The sequence below is a fragment of the Schistocerca gregaria genome, chromosome 8 (assembly GCF_023897955.1).
Source record: "Schistocerca gregaria isolate iqSchGreg1 chromosome 8, iqSchGreg1.2, whole genome shotgun sequence".
Lineage (NCBI taxonomy): Eukaryota > Metazoa > Arthropoda > Insecta > Orthoptera > Acrididae > Schistocerca > Schistocerca gregaria.
Genome location: NC_064927.1, coordinates 321,829,579 through 321,846,998, shown reverse-complemented (window position 1 = coordinate 321,846,998; position 17,420 = coordinate 321,829,579). Strand labels below are relative to the sequence as shown.

Sequence of the window (17,420 nt, the reverse complement as noted above, 5' to 3'; positions counted from 1 at the left end):
TATAAGAGATGGGAGCTGAAGGCCAAGTAGGGCAACTTGGCACACTTTCGTGTTCTTGAGATGTATGTCTTCACTATCCGCAGTAGTTCAATCTGTAATCTGAGCTGGTCACTCTTCTTATGTTTCTTGTAAGGAACTTGTGTTGCTGATTTAATTCGAATTTGTATTGTGTTTTGGTAACCTCGTATCTGTGAGCCGAGTAGATAAGGATACTCATGGTCATGCGGTAGCGTTCTCGCTTCCAGCGCCCGGGTTCCCGGGTTCGATTCCCGGCTGGGTAAGGGATTTTCTCTGCCTCGTGATGACTGGGTGTTGTGTGATGTCCTTAGGTTAGTTAGGTTTAAATAGTTCTAAGTTCTAGGGGACTGATGACCATATATGTTAAGTCCCATAGTGCTCAGAGCCATTTGAACCATAGATAAGGATATCTTATTTGCTTCATTCTACTAGCAGTCTTTCTTCTATTTGTTATCTCCCATAGTGTTACTGTCACTGAATCATTAAGCAGAACCTACAGATGAAAATATATAAGGATTGGGTAAGAATCGACCAGATAGCAAAAACGATTGTTAATGTGACTGAACTGTTCATTTCTAATAATGAACTAAGAATATCTTTAAAGGTCATATGATAACTTTATCACACTAATTCTTTCTCGCCTTCCCAATGAAGTTTCGCTAAGAGCCAGAATATTTATGTGGCGCTAACATATTGGATCTCCAGCACATAATGCCTTGTATGAACATCATGTTCTAAAACGAAGGTATTCTGACACATGGGTTCATAGTGGAGTAAAAGTGGATTCGCTTGTTTTGTCTCCTCACTTACATACTATGTTTTTTTTCTTTGGGGAATCATAAAAGACGTCGTATGTGACAATACTCCAATAATTATAGAGTACATACGAGAATTTATCATTTCAGCATTTAACAGTGAAAAAAGTACTGAACCCTTTCGCCATGCTGAGCTCTTCTGAATACTACGACTTTTTTGTCCACAGTGGATTACAGTGTATCAAAATGGTATCAATTATCCCGGTTTCTCTTCAATATTAAGTCGAATCTTGTGTTTACATGAGTATGTGATATGTTTTTGAGTAGGTCTTGAAGAGAGGATGAAGATAACCAAATAAAAAATATACTGCAGTCCATATCTTCGCAATGAACAAAGATATAAGAAAGGCAATCATGCTGGTTAATATCGCAATGGTACTCAAACAACATTTGATTGATATATTTGTAACATTGTTATATCAGAAGGCTCTCTTGTCTGCCTGTTCATTACAAATTTTCCAGTTGGTTTTAAAATAACTTTCTGATGAGCCAGAGATTCGAAATTTTAAACATAGCTCGGAACTGGATAACACTGCACTATTAATTTCCTCTCTTGTCTGTCTGATCGGCCTAACTCCCAAAGCAGTGGGTGTGAGTGTGAAGAGGTTGTTAACGCCTGACATCTTGGCTACTCTGCAGGAATGGAATGTTGTGTGGGTAGTATTGGAATGCATTCCAGGCGGTCTGCGTGACTTTCAATGATGGCCTCTAAATGGCACTGCTACATCTGCGAGCGCTAGTATTACCTCTGCACCGCAGGTCTCGTGGCGTCCCACGAGCTTGTCTGTCAATTAGTTCCTGCGGCTGCATTGTAAACCTAGTTGCATTGCGGCTCTGCCTTCAGCTGTGTATTTGATATGCTCTCGTACCCTTCTCATTAAACACTCTTGGTATGTTCTCAGATTTAGCTACGCCTTATATTTTCGCTCTTGGATTACTCGTCTGAGCGGCGGCGGTGGCCGATAGGTTCTAAGCACTTCAGTCCGGAACCGTGTGACTGCTACGGTCGCAGGTTCGAATCCTGCCTCGGTCATGGATGTGTGTGATGTCCTTAGGTTAGTTAGGTTTAAGTAGTTCTACGTTCTAGGAGACAGATGACTTCAGATGTTGAGTCCCATAGTGCTCAGAGCCATTTGAACCATTTTTTACACATCTGAATTTTGTTAGTCTGAGGCGCTGTGCCCGTTATCCTTTTTCTACCTGTTGTTGCCCTCCTGTTCACATTTGGCTAACTGCTGTCATGATTACTGGCCGGTCGGGCCAGTTACTGCTCGTTCTTGGAGTTGTTCCTGATACTTGTTAGATCACAATACCTTGCAACATTAAAAAAGTAAAAAGCAGAAAATAATTATTTAAATAAAAATAAATGTTTGCTCTAACACATTTCTAAATTGTATGAAAAGTACAAAAAATGTCTCCTACAGCCACACTGATCCCAAACATCATACACACTGTTCCAGTAATTTGTGATTATGAATTTTTAATTTATAAAGAAAAAAATGGGGTGCATACAATAGATAGTAAATAGGAGATGAATTATTCATGCATAAAGTTTGTACCGGATGCATCCATGTTTTTCGCTACACATCTTACAGGTATTGTCATGGTAATTGAAAATTCAAATCACAATTTTCAGAAGAATCTGTATGGGACTAGGAAAAATGTTATACTTTACGGTCTGATTAAAAAAATTATTCTCATTTGAATAATTAACACTCCAAGACAAAAAAAACAGTGCACCATGAACAAATTGTCCTAAAGGGGCGGAAATAGGTAGATGTGGTGTACGTGTACCGAGAAGCAAATGACTACAATTTCAGAAAAATTGGATTCTTTATTCAAGAGAAAGAGCTACACAAACTGAGGTAGTCGATAACGCGTTGATCCACCTCTCGGTCTTACGCAAGCAGTTATTCGGCTCGATATTGATTGACAGAGTCGCTGGACGTCTTCCTGAGGGATGTGCTAGGTTCTGTCCAACTAGCCTGCTAGATCGATAAAACCCCGGCACGGTTGGTGGACCCTGTTCCTAGTGCTCCAAACGTTCTCGACTGCGAGAGATTCGGCCACCTTGCTAGCCAAGATAAGGTTTGTCAAGCATGAAGACAAGCAGTGGACACTCTCGCTTTGTGCGGGCGGGCATCCTGTTGCTGAAATGTGAGCTCAACTGGCTTGTCACGAAGGGCAACAACACAGGGTGTAGAATTTCGTCGAGGTACTGCTGTGCTGTAAGGGTGCCACGTATGACAACCAAAGGAGTACTATTAACAAAAGAAATGACACAGCAGAACATCACTCGTAGTTGTCAGGCTACATGGTGAGCGACAACAAAGCTGGTATCCCATTACTGCCTGTGACGTCTCCAGATGCTTTCGCTGGTGACAGCAGCTCACTTGGAAGCGTGGGTAGTCACTGACGACAATTCTACTTCGGTCAATGAGGTTCCAGACCGAAGACGTGTCTGGAGACGCTCCGGTGGGATCCAGCCTGTCTCCCGCCGTGCGGCTCGACAACCAGGAGTGGTAGCCTGGGTGCTCTCCTTTTCGTAGCTTCTTGTAGGCCTTCATGGGAAGCTACCCTGGGATTACATTTCAGCAAGATAATGCCCACCCGCACACGGAGAGAGTGTCTTTGTGCTCGTCAAACGCTACCCTGACCAGAAAGGTCACCGGATCTCTCCGCAGTTGAGAAAGTCTGGAGCATTCTGGGCAGGGCCCCCCAACCATCTCGGGGTTTTGACAATCTAACTCACCAACTGGGCAGAATTTAGCACGATATCCCTCGGGAGGATACACCGGATGATCAAAAAGTCAGTATAAATTTGAAAACGTAATAAACCACGGAATGATGTAGATAGAGAGGTAAAAATTAACACACATGCTCGGAATGACATGGGGTTTTATTAGAACAAAAAAAAGATAAAAACAAAGGTCACAAAATGTCCGACAGATGGCACTGGACAGAAAAACGTCAGTGACTGCGCATGACAATCGTATACAAAAGGAGCTGTAATGAGAGAGAGAGAGAATAAGATGCGCCAACAGTCGCAGCATGTTTACGTTACGTGAAAAATCACTTTTAGTGAAGCTGTATTATCAGAATGGGGAATGTGCTAGTTCAGCGTTACGATCCTATCGCCAAAGGAAGGGGATTCGAACGTGTAAAGTTCCGTTGACAAATGCAGCTGTGGCGAGAATGATTTCGAAGTTCAAAGCCACGGGTTGTTTAGACGATAAACCCAGTAGTGGCCGACCGAGCACAAGGCGTAATGCTGCTGAGACAGTTCAGGAAGAAATAGAGACTGTAGCGGGTTTGTCAATGCACGGGGAAGTCAGCGCTCCTGCAGTCGCACGTCGCACCGGCATTCCATACACTACTGTTTGGTTGGCACTGAGGCGTACCCTCCGATGCTATCCGTACAAAATCCATCGGACTCATGAACTGTTACCTGGCGATATAGTGAAGCGGAGAGCATTTGCGGTGTGGGCGTTTCAAAAGATGGCGGAAGATGGCAATTGGTTGCGTAACGTGTTGCTGACCGACAAAGCTCTTTTCACGCTCCGAGGGTCTGTCAACGCCTACAAGTGCAGAATTTGGGCTACCGAAAATCCTAGAACTGTCGTGGAAACTCCTCTGAACGACGAGAAAGTCACGGTATGTATCATATTTACCACATCTGCCGTTATCGGGTCTTTTTCCTCGAGGAAATGCGTGATTCTGGTTTTGTAACTGCTACCGTGACGGGTGAGAGATACGCCGATGTTACAGAATCCCATCATCCCCAGCCTGGCTGATAAACACCTGCTGGAACGTACGATGTTTATGCCGGATGGCGCTCCACCCCATATTGCTACACGCGTGAAAGAGCTCTTGCGCACGTCGTTTGGTGATGATCGTGTGCTCAGCCGCCACTTTCGTCATGTTTGGCCTCCCAAGTCCCCAGACCTCAGTCCGTGCGATTATTGGCTTTGGGATTATCTGAAGTCGCAAGTGTATCGTGATCGACCGATATCTCTAGGGATGCTGAAAGACAACATCCGACGCCTATGCCTCACCATAACTCCGGACATGCTTTACAGTGCTGTTCACAACATTATTCCTCGACTACAACTAATGTTGAGAAATGATGGTGGACATATTGAGCATTTCCTGTAAAGAACATCATCTTTGCTTTGTCTTACTTTGTTATGCTAATTATTGCGAGTCTGATCAGATGAAACGCCATCTGTCATTCCAAGCATGTGTGTCAATTTGTACCTCTCCATCTACATTATTCCATGATGTATTCGGTTTTCAAATTTATACTGACTTTTTGATCACCCGGCACAACAACTCTATTAATCAGTGCCGAGCCGAATAACTGCTTGCGTAAGAGTCAGAAAGTCAATAACGCGTTCGTACACCTCTGTCTGTGAAGGTCTTCGCCTTGAATAACTCGTCCAACTTTTCTGACATTGTGATCATTTGTTTGTACATCACATTTACCGATTTCCGTTCCATTCGGTGGTGTCATCATCTTTTTATCTTAGTCTGTATTTCTTTAGCTGCTGGACAAATGTTTATTTGGGTTGAGCAAGACACGTATTTATTAATGAGCTGTATACAGAGCTTTGCTCGTTTGCTTAATAAATTCTCTTTGTACTTATTTATATCCCTCTTTCTAAATACTTTTTTTCCATTTTTCGTTCCGTAGATCTTTATACAGGGTGTTACAAAAAGGTACAGCCAAACTTTCAGGAAACATTCCTCACACACAAAGAAAGAATGTTATGTGCACATGTGTCCTGAAACGCTTACTTTCCATGTTAGAGTTCATTTTATTAATTCTCTTCAAATCACATTACTCCTGGAATGAAAACACACAGCAACAGAACGTACCAGCGTGACTTCAAACACTTTGTGACAGAAATGTTCAAAATGTCCTCCGGTAGCGAGGATACATGCATCCACCCACCGTCGCACTGAATCCCTGATCCGCAGATGCAGCCCTGGAGAATGGCGTATTGTATCACAGTCGTCCACAATACGAACACGAAGAGTCGCTACATTTGGTACCGGGGTTGTGTAGACAAGAGCTTTCAAATGCCCCCATAAATGAAAGTCAAGAGGGTTGAGGTCAGGAGTGCGTGGAGGCCATGGAATTGGTCCGCCTCTACCAATCCACCTGTAACCGAATCTGTTGCTGAGAAGCGTATGAACAATTCGACTGAAATGTGCAGGAGCTGCATCGTGCATGAACCAAATGTTGTGTCGTACTTGTAAAGGCACATGTTCTAGCAGCACAGGTAGAGTATCCCGTATGAACTCATGATAACGTGCTCCATTGAGCGTAGGTGGAAGAACATGGGGCCCAATCAAGGCATCACCAACAATGCCTGTCCAAACGTTCGCAGAAAATCTGTGTTGATGATGTGATTGCACAATTACGTGCGGATTCTCGTCAGCCCACACATGTTGATTGTGAAAATTTACAATTTGATCACGTTGGAATGAAACCTCATCCGTAAAGAGAACATTTGCACTGAAGTGAGGATTGACACATTGTTGGATGAACCATTCGCAGAAGTGTACCGTGGAGGCCAATCAGCTGCTGATAGTGCCTGCACACGCTGTACATGGTACGGAAACAACTGGTTCTCCCGTAGCACTCTCCATACAGTGACGTGGTCAACGTTACCTTGTACAGCAGCAACTTCTCTGACGCTGACATTAGGGTTATCGTCAACTGCAGGAAGAATTGCCTCGTCCATTGCAGGTGTCCTCGTCGTTCTACGTCTTCCGCAGTCACGAGTCATAGGCTGGAATTTTCCGTGCTCCCTAAGACGCTGATCAATTGCTTCGAACGTCTTCTTGTCGGGACGCCTTCGTTCAAGAAATCTATCTCGATACGAACGTACCACGCCACGGCTATTGCCCCGTGCTAATCCATACATCAAATGGGCATCTGCCAACTCCGCATTTGCAAACATTGCACTGACTGCAAAACCACGTTCGTGATGAACACTAACCTGTTGATGCTACGTACTGATGTGCGTGATGCTAGTACAGTAGAGCAATGAGTCGCATGTCAACACAAGCACCGAAGTCCACATTACCTTCCTTCAATTGGGCCAGCTGGCGGTGAATCGAGTAAGTACAGTACATACTGACGAATCTAAAATGAGCTCTAACATGGAAATTAAGCGTTTCCGGACACATGTCCACATAATATATTTTCTTTATTTGTGTGTGAGGAATGTTTCCTGAATGTTTGGCCGTACCTTTTGTAACACCCTGTATAACTACATAAGTCGTTATATGCGGCAGTCAATCAAGTTTTTTATGCGACTACCCAGTAGTAATACAGGTTGAGACGGTGTGTGAATACGGGGCCTGCGTTGCTTGCAGGAGCTGCGGCCCGTCCGGTTGTGGCCTCTGCTGGCGCCACTGTGTGTCCTTCGAGCAGCCGCCCGCCTCCGCCCCCGCCCCCGCCTCTGCCTCTGCCTCTGCCTCACTGCGACACGTCGCGGCGCAGCGCCGACCTCCACGCCGAACTGGTGAGTGCTTACTTACACTGTTCCTCGCCCTTCTAGTGGACCTCTGCCTACAACACCCTCTGTTCAAAAAGTACCGACACTGATTTTGTTTCTGGCATAAAAGTGCAGTTACGACGGTGGCGGCTTCAACTAACACCTGTGAACAACAGACGTTCATTCGACCAGTCTGTCGTGAACAGAGTGTCTCGGGCTGTGGACGTGCGGCTGAAGTGCGCCAGCGCTGTTGTCTCAAATCACCATGGAGAAACTGACGGAACATGTCTAAACTACGTGTTCAAGACAAATTTCCAGAACGTTTCCAAGGAGAGAAAAATGTGGTGGAAGTTTGTCCCGCACACTTTGACTCCCGAACAGATACAACGATGAATGGACGCCTGCCGTGACTTTATTTAAGTGAAAAACGGGCACATTTTTTTTTCTGGAAAAAATTGACACCGGTGACGAGAATTGGTGTTATCAAAACGAACGTATTACCAAACGACAAAGTACAGAATGGGCCTTTAGTGGTTCGCCAAGACCAAGTATGTTGTGAAAGTGGTGTGCAAGTTGAACAACGTCCCAAAGAAGAATTTTCCTGACAGTTTCACATAGCTGAATGAAAGATGTGTTGAAACGCGGGTGTGGGGAAGGGATCTCAATTTACAATTAAAGTGTACCTGAACCATGTCGGTTCAAACCCGCGTCCAACCTTCCTGATTTAGTTTTTCCGTGATTTTGCTAAATCACATCAGGGAAATTACGGGATGGTTCCTTTGAAATGACACGGCCAATTTCCTTCCCGATCCTTCCCTAATCCAATGGGACCGATGATACTGCTGTTTGATCCCTATCCCCAAACCAACCAACTGTGAGAACTACCATATTAACTTTTCTCAGGCTTTTTTGTCCACTCTCCAGACTTTAATGTCCCAGAATAAAGAACACTGCCGACATGTCTCAGTTACTGGTTAGAAAATAATTTAATTTTCACGTCTGGCTGCTTGAGATGGCAATAATCCTCATATGTACAGACATAGGCCAGGGCACTCCACAAAGTCCTGGAGACTTGCGGTCTCATGTTCGATTAATATATCACTCTCTCTCTCTCTCGCTCTCTCTCTCTCACTCACTCACTCACTCACTCACTCACTGTGTGTGTGTGTGTGTGTGTGTGTGTGTGTGTGTGTGTGTGTTCCTTTGACTTGTTTGACGTGGCCTATTATGGCTTCCCCTGCTGCGCCTAACTCTGTCTCAGAGTAGCAATTATGCTTAACGAACTCTATTATTTGTTGAATGTATTCCATTCGCATTCTTCTCCCACAGTGTTTGCTCTCTACAGCTCCGTCTGCTACCACACAAATAATTCCTTAAGTATAATACATGTCTCACCCTCTGTACCTTCGTCTTGCTAGCGTTTTCCATATACAGGGTGTTTCAAAAATGACCGGTATATTTGAAACGGCAATAAAAACTGAAGGAGCAGCGATAGAAATAGACCGTTTGTTGCAATATGCTTGGGACAACAGTACATTTTCAGGCGGATAAACTTTCGAAATTACAGTAGTTACAATTTTCAACAACAGATGGCGCTGCAAGTGATGTGAAAGATATAGAAGACAACGCAGTCTGTGGGTGCGAAGTCTTTCTGCTCTAAGCGTGTGCTGTTCACTACGTGCAAGTGTGCTGTGGACAACATGGTTTATTCCTCAGAACAGAGGATTTTTCTGGTGTTGGAATTCCACCGCCTAGAACACAGTGTTGTTGCAACAAGACAAAGTTTTCAACGGAGGTTTAATGTAACCAAAGGACCGAAAAGCGATACAATGAAGGATCTGTATGAAAAATTTCAACGGACTGGGAACGTGACGGATCAACGTGCTGGAAAGGTAGGGCGACCGCGTACGACAACCACAGAGGGCAACGTGCAGCTAGTGCAGCAGGTGATCCAACAGCGGCCTCGGGTTTCCGTTCGCCGTGTTGCAGCTGCGGTCCAAATGACGCCAACGTCCACGTATCGTCTCATGCGCCAGAGTTTACACCTCTATCCATACAAAATTCAAACGCGGCAACCCCTCAGCGCCGCTACCATTGCTGCACGAGACATTCGCTAACGATATAGTGCACAGGATTGATGACGGCGATATGCATGTGGGCAGCATTTGGTTTACTGACGAAGCTTATTTTTACCTGGATGACTTCGTCAATAAACAGAACTGGCGCATATGGGGAACCGAAAAGTCCCATGTTGCAGTCCCATCGTCCCTGCATCCTCAAAAAGTACTGGTCTGAGCCGCCATTTCTTCCAAAGGAACCATTGGCCCATTTTTCAGATCCGAAACGATTACTGCATCACGCTATCTGGAAATTCTTCGTGAATTTGTGGCGGTACAAACTGCCTTAGACGACACTGCGAACACCTCGTGGTTTAGGCAAGTGGTGCCCGGCCACATCGCACGGCCGACGTCTTTAATTTCCTGAATGAATATTTCGATGATCGTGTGATTGCTTTGGGCTATCCGAAACATACAGGAGGCGGCGTGGATTGGCCTCCCTATTCGCCAGACATGAACCCCTGTGACTTCTTTCTGTGGGGACACTTGAAAGACCAGGTGTACCGCCAGAATCCAGAAACAATTGAACAACTGAAGCAGTACATCTCATGTGCATGTGAAGCCATTCCGCCAGACACGGTGTCAATGGTTTCGGGTAATTTCATTCAGAGACGACGCCATATTATTGCTACGCATGGTGGATATGTGGAAAATGTCGTACTATAGAGTTTCCCAGACCGCAGCGCCATCTATTGTTGACAATTGTAACTACTGTAATTTCGAAAGTTTGTCTGCCGGAAAATGTACTGTTATCCCAAGCATATTGCAACAAACGGTGTATTTCTATCGCTGCTCGTTTAGTTTGTATTGCCGTTTCAAATATACCGGTCATTTTTGAAATACCCTTTATTTATTACTCTATATTTACACTATACTCCTCAAGTCACCTAACGGTGTGTATTTCTGGTAGCGCTAACAGATCCCTCCTATCCTGATCCACGCATGAATGGTGCATGGAAAGAAAGTTTGTCGTTCAGCTTCTGTATTAGCTCTAATTTCTCGGATTTTCTCGCCGCAGTCTTCTCGCGAGATGTATGTGGTTGAAAGTAATATGTTGTTCGACTCTTCCCGGAAAGTGCTCACTCAAAATATCAACAGCAACTATCTTTGTGATGCGCAGCGCCTCCCTTATAAATCTTCCACTGGAGTTAGTTGAGCGTATCTGTAAATCTCTCGCGCCAACTAAACGACCTGTTCATGGGTAAGTTACACTTTCTTAAGCTACTTCCTGCGAATCGCAGTTTAGCATATGCTTTTCCTATAATTTGTTTTATGTGGTCGTTCCACTTAAGGGCGCTCTGGATAGTTACTCCTGGATATTTTATCGTAGATACTGTTTCCAGCAGTTTGTCATCAATAGTGTGGTTGTACAGCTGTGGATTTCTTTCCTTATGTATGCGCAATATGTTACATTTATTTACATTCCAGGGTCAATTGCCAGAGCCTGAATCATTCATCAATTACCTGGAGGTCATTTTACAAATGCCCAGATATCCACACGTTCTGTATTTACTGTCCTTGCAAGCACGAAGACAAGCAGTAGACACTCTCGCTGTGTGCGGGTGGATATTATCCTGCTGAAATGTAAGCCCAGCATGGCTTGCCATGAAGGGCATCAAAATGGAGTATACAGTATCGTCGACGTACGGGTGTGTATAAGGGTGCCACGGACGACAACGAAAGGGGTTCTGCTACGAAACGAAATGGCACCCCGGACCATCGCTCCGGTTTCTTGGGCCACGTAGCGGGCGGTGCTCAGGTTCGTATCCCATTGGTGCTCTGGGCGTCTCCAGACACTTCTCCGCTGCTCATTGAGGCTCATTTCGAAGCAGGACTCATCACTGAAGACAACTGTGTTTCATTCAATGAGATTCCAGGCAGAATGTGTCCAACTGCAAACGGTCTTGTTGGTGTACAGTGGTCAATGGTAGTCAGCGCGAATGGTCCTTATGGTCACTGAGGCACCAATTACATGTCAGATCGGTCATAATGATGGGTCGAGAGTCTAACGACTGCTCTGTGCTCACGTCCTGTCGGCTCTATAGGTCGAACACTTCCTTCTTGACGCTCTGTTCGGCTATAATTCACCCATTTGTGCCAACATCGTCGAATAATGGCATAGCATCTTTTCAAATGTCGAACAATTCGCCGATTACTTCAACCGTCTATTCTGAGCCGAGTTACATACCCTCAAAAATGCTGACACCTGTGTATATCCTTCATGCGCCTGTCTGTGAGGCCCAGTTACTGTCCAATAGAGTACGCGGAATGAAATTCGTGAAGACTTTATGCCCTGATATCCACATGTTCTGTATTTACTGTCCTTGTCTGCTGCTCGGTGAAATTCCGCTGCAAAAACACAGTCATCCATCGACCTCTTAAATTTACAATTTTGCATTTTCCTTTGATGCCTGAATGAATATTAGTTTGCGACCAATTTCCATAACTTCTTCATGGTCCGTCGTTTTGTCTTACACTTCATGTTACAGCTTCCAGCTTATCGCTCTCTTAGGAGCTGTGAAGGCCAGATTGGGCAGAACCATTTAAGCAGTCGTTCCTAACGCGCTCTATATACGTATGGAAAGGAACGGAAAGAGCTCATTCATGTCTTTGGTAGATTGTGTAGAACTGCTACCAGGCGGTTATGGCACCCTCCACGGATGACGTAAGGCATGGGGGTGAAGTTGTCTGTATGTACCAGGCGGTTGCGGGAAATAAACGCCGTAAGTTGGGTATGCTTGGAGAAAGGAAGGAAGGAAGAATAGGCTTTAAGTCCCTTGACATCGAGGTCATTATAGACGGAGCGAAAGCTCGGAAAATTTCAGGGATGGAGGAAGGAAATTAGGCGTTGCCTTTCAAAGGAACCATCTCCGCATTTTCCTTAAATGAAGCAAACCTGGATAGCCCGACGCGGATTTGAACCATCGTCCTTGCGAATGCGATTCCAATATGCTAACCATCGCGTCTCCTCGCCCGGTACGTGTGGAGACGCGACAGAGTGACATAAAGGAATTATTATGCTTGGACGTGCCTATGACCACACGGTGAGTGAAGTTGCTCGATTTGTCGATGTTTCAATGCGGACTGTTCACGGTGTCTACAAGGAAGGCCCTGTAACACAACGTAACAACAGTGGTCGTAAACACATCCTAACTGACTAGTCTCATGCCTTGGTTTCAATGCTGACAGGAGCCGCCGATTAATACGAGTCTATGTCAGTCAGTTTCCCATCGAAAAGTGCGAAGGGCAATTGACATTTGGAGTCGGATACTTCACAATAGACCACATTTAATAGAAGCATATGAAGCTGATCGTTTTTACTGGTCCAAATGACACTCATTACACAGACGGCCCAATGAAGTGCTTAACCCGCAGGTTGGAAATGGTTCTGTGAAGTTTCTCGTAGCGTAACTTGGGCCTATACGTTCAGGCAATCGCAGACATGAACATAATGTTTATTTCAACATACTCAGTTAACACTTAGTGTTGCCCATTTTTTCGGCATCTTCATGACGAATATGCTATATACAGTCCTATCTTCCTAGCCAACAACAGTATGTTCACTGACTATATGCGTACATTCTTGGCGTGATGACTACTCAAGCATCTTATCTCAACGCTATTGACCCGCTATATCACCAGTTGTTAATGTCATAGAAAACGTTTGGGACTGCTTTCGAAACTATACTATGAACATCCCTGCAGTCTGGTACCTCTTTCCTATGTAATCACCTATAAATGGCATCAACTGAATATGCGTTATTTGAAGAAACTTACATAATCCCACCTTCGCGGATCTTAGACATTAGCGAGGCTACAGACCGCTTTAGAGGTATTTAGCAAGGTGTCTTCTGGAGAGAACTAACTTTTTTTCCCGTGTGCGTAGGTAGTGCACAGTGGGAAGTAATCTCCGCTATGCATTTCACAGTGTTTTGCAGAGAATGAATGCACAGGCTGATATTGTGATCTTTGTTTACTTAATATGTACCCACTTCAGAGTGTTGGTTGATTTTTCTCTTCGTCTAACAGTCTTCCTGCAGACATGTCACATAATTTACTACCTGATGATTTCTGCGCTGTCGTAAATCCACCACTAAATAGGCTACGCCTGTAAGGATAACCGTTTTGCGTCCAAGTATCCTCACTTCAATACCTGACATGCTGCCCATGGGAAAATAAACCGAACGGCTAAAACATTATGACCACTGCTCACCGCTACGTCGGTGCCGCATGGTGGCGTCGTGGGCACGTGAGGCGGTAAGGAAAGTATGTAAGAGGAACAGAGACGGATGTGAAGAACACGCTAGCGAAGATATGGGCTGCAAGTGGGGAAATCCATTAAGATTAGTGACTCTGATTAACGGCAACTGTGAACGAGTATCTCGGAAACGGTGAAGCTGGTCGAATGCTCACATGCTACTGTTGTCAGCATCTACGGAAGGTGCCCCCCGTACAAATTCCCAACCTTTGCTCACTCCAAACTCGCCACTTTCATGAATGATTATGGAATCATGGGGACAACACAAACACCCAGTTATCTCGAGTCAGGTAAAAATTCCTGATCCCGCCGGGAATAGAACCCAGTACCGCGTGCTCGAGACCGCGAGATCACGAGCTGCGGACAGAAAAATGATACTACCACTAGGTGCAAAGTGGTTAGACGTCCAGGACTCTTCACAAAACGTGAGGTTCGGAGGCTTCTGTGCTCCGTAAAGTAGGTATCTCAGCACGCACAAATGTTTCGGGGCACACTGTTCTTGGTACATGTTGAACATGGAACTCCACAGCAGATGACCCCTACTTGTTCCTTATGACCTATTGACCCAACAACATTGAAAATAACGAATGCAGTGGGCAGGGGACAAACGGATACGACCGAATATAATTGAAAACCTGTCGGCTCATTGGTTGGATCATGTTCTTGCTACACCAGGTCGATGGTCGCCTCCACAAATGCCGTTATCGAGGCGATCGGCGGCTCCAAACATGAACCGCGCCAAGGCGCAGGCTGTCAGCAGCATTATTCTATGAAAACCATTCTCCTGCGCTTGCATCGGACTTGTGGCATTAATCGAAGACATCATTTCAACTGTGGAGCACCTGCATCCCCTGTGTTCCCTGACGTCAATGTCATCTTTCAACAGTGTAATTGTCTGTGTCTCGAAGCCAGAAGCGAACTACAGTGGTTTGAAGAGCATGGTAGTGAAATTACATTGATATCTTGGCCACCAACGCCTGGTGCGAAACCGATGGAACCCTTCTGGGTTTGTATGTAAAAAGAGGAAAAAACAACCTTCATTAGGAAGTGTGGTTATGACGTAACATTCATCAGCACCACTTATTCAGTTCATTTGAAAATCAGATACTGTACATACTGTACGGTTTAAAATACCTCAATTTGTTACTCTACAATTTGCCGTGTCTAGAATAAAAACGCAAGCGGTTTTCGACCAGAGTTTCTTATGCAGAGGTTATAAACATAGCATTCTGCTTTAGAAACAACATATCAGCTCATTTGTAGGGGTATGGGTCAAACTTTGCATGCGACAACAAATAAAGAAGAGCGCAGCACACTGAAGCGCAAAACGATGGCATCTTAATGAAATCGCTCGATGTCTAGCGACGAGGAAATGAAATTCTCTGCTCATAATGCCGCAGCTTTGTGAGCACGTTTTTAATATGCACCAGTCTGCGACAGAACGCGAAGCTTGCCGGGTAGATGAAGTCTTGCTCTGAAACTATGGGAACACGTCGGATAGAGATTGCTAACCAGTCACGTCAGAACAAAGTAGCCTCTTGAGAAGAGGGCCACCCCGCAAAACAACTAAATTTCAATTCCTTCGTCCTAGCTAAAATGATACGCTTTTATCTGGATAAATGTAGTATAGCAAGACGATCTGGAGAAAATATATAGCTGCTGAAGTACATGTTAAGAAGTCATTTGAAGAGCTCCGTTTGTTCATCTAAAACTTTTTTCCCTCGAGTTGTCGCTAGCGAAGATACTTTGTGCAGTAGCCGTTCTCACAGGAAAAGGAAATTCTGTAGCTAGCAGCGACACCGTATCTCTGTGAGGGGAAATTTCAGCCAGGATCTCAGTCTCAGTATCTTATCACTAACTATAGTAAAATTCTGTCTGAGAAATGTACTCATAACTTCCTCTATTATAAGGGGCTGGCAGATGAGAACGAGCCAGACAGAAAAAAGTAACCAAACTATTGATTATTTCAAAAGTAATCGCCATAGCTGTTACTACATTTACCCCACTGTGAAACCAGACTGCGATTGCCTTCATGGAACGATAATTGCACCGAAGCTAAGGGCAGCTACATATTGCCAAGGTTGTTTCGAGAACACTGCAGAAATTTCGCTGGGAAGCCTTTACACAGGCTCCATACAGTCCTAATCTCTCTCCATGCGATTTCCATATTTTTGAGCCCTGAATAAAGACATTCGTAGCCACCGATTTGCTTCGGGCAAAGTGGTGCACGCCAGGGTACAATACTGTAGTTCTTTAGGCAACTTCAAACATTTTCCCATGAAGGCATTGACTGCCTTGTATCACAGTAGGGTAAATGTATTAAGTTATGCCGATCACGTATAAATAGTTAACTTACTTTTTTCCGCCTGTCTTTTTTTAATTTGACTGGCCCTTATATTTAGCAGGAGAGGCAGCATGTCTTTGACGGCTTCACTATGTAGAGTTACGTGAGGATTACGTCGCACACACTGACCAAACAAACCCTTAACGATACGCATCAGTTCTTCGTTCCAGTCTCATACTGACTGAGGTTGAGAAATATTTAAACGACACTGGGGAATATATTGTATGTACCGTCCTCAAGAGTTAGATCAGGATAGGTTGAAACTTTCGAATCCTTACTTTTTAAGAGTTTTTCTTCTTTTACCGACTTAAATAATTAATTCAGTGTACGCTACTTAACGAAGGACGCTACTTCGATGGGTTTTTTTTCTGGGGTAATTTTTATATGAAGCGTTTAGTGAAGTGCATTCTCTGGGTGTGAAGTTGTGCTTGTTATCAATATATTTTGGATGTTAATATATATGGTATGTTATTAAATTTAGAGTTATATCACTCCATGTTCAGACATCAGTATGAGTGTCCACCTATCGACTATGAACAAAGAAGATACAGAGAATGGACAAAAAAAAAAAAAGAAAACACCATGAGAAATGCACCCTTGAACATAAATGCAGATACTAGCTAAACCTGCAGGTTGCGCTGTTGTTTTTGACCACTAACGGCACATATTCAATGTCCTCAATACGTCTCATATTTCAGTCGCGGTCAGAATAGCGTTCTTGGTAGTTGTGAGTGCGTTACATTGGACTAATCGAAAACGAACGTGGGCAAATTGGTGGTAAACAAGGTAGCCGAAGAGTGCAAGAGGCACCGTATTGAAGATTTATATACCATGTAGCGGAAAGAGGTGTGTGTTGACTGATCGTGAAGGACAGTCATTGAAGACGATTGTAACGAAAGATAAGAGGCCGGTCGCCACAAAAGTCACGACAGAACTGAATGTCGCACGCGCCAACACAGTCAACACAAAAGTGACAAAGGGACTTTTGTTAACAAGAAATTCAGAAACAACTCATCAGTGATGCAAATGCTCGTTGCAGGAAAAATTGAACAGTGGAGTAATGGAAGTCATTTGGTCAAACGAGTATTGTTTCAGGCTGTTTCCAACTTACGGCCGAGTTACGTCCCAAGAGTGAAACATGGCAGGGATCCGGTGGAGGTATGGACAGCCATTTCATGGTATTCGATTGGCCACACGGGTTCTCTGCAAGGTCGCAATTCTGCCGATGGTTGTGTGACTATTTTGCCATATAAGGTCAGTCCAATGGCACAATGTTTGTTCCCCAGTGGCGATGGGGTGTTCCAAGAGGACAGGACCCTGTTCACACAGCTCGTGTCGTTCAGGACTGGTTTTGTGAAC

The 17,420-nt window shown here is 44.5% G+C and overlaps 1 protein-coding gene across 9 annotated transcripts in view; it reads left to right on the top strand.

Annotated features, from left to right (window-relative positions):
• LOC126284265 (RIMS-binding protein 2-like) overlaps positions 1–17,420 on the top strand; it is a 1,431,128-nt gene that overhangs the window by 179,090 nt on the left and 1,234,618 nt on the right. For all 9 annotated transcript variants that reach the window (XM_049983077.1, XM_049983076.1, XM_049983073.1 and 6 more), the window contains exon 2: positions 7,221–7,369. The gene's annotated coding sequence lies outside the window, so the exon portion shown is untranslated. The remainder of the gene's footprint in view (positions 1–7,220; positions 7,370–17,420) is intronic.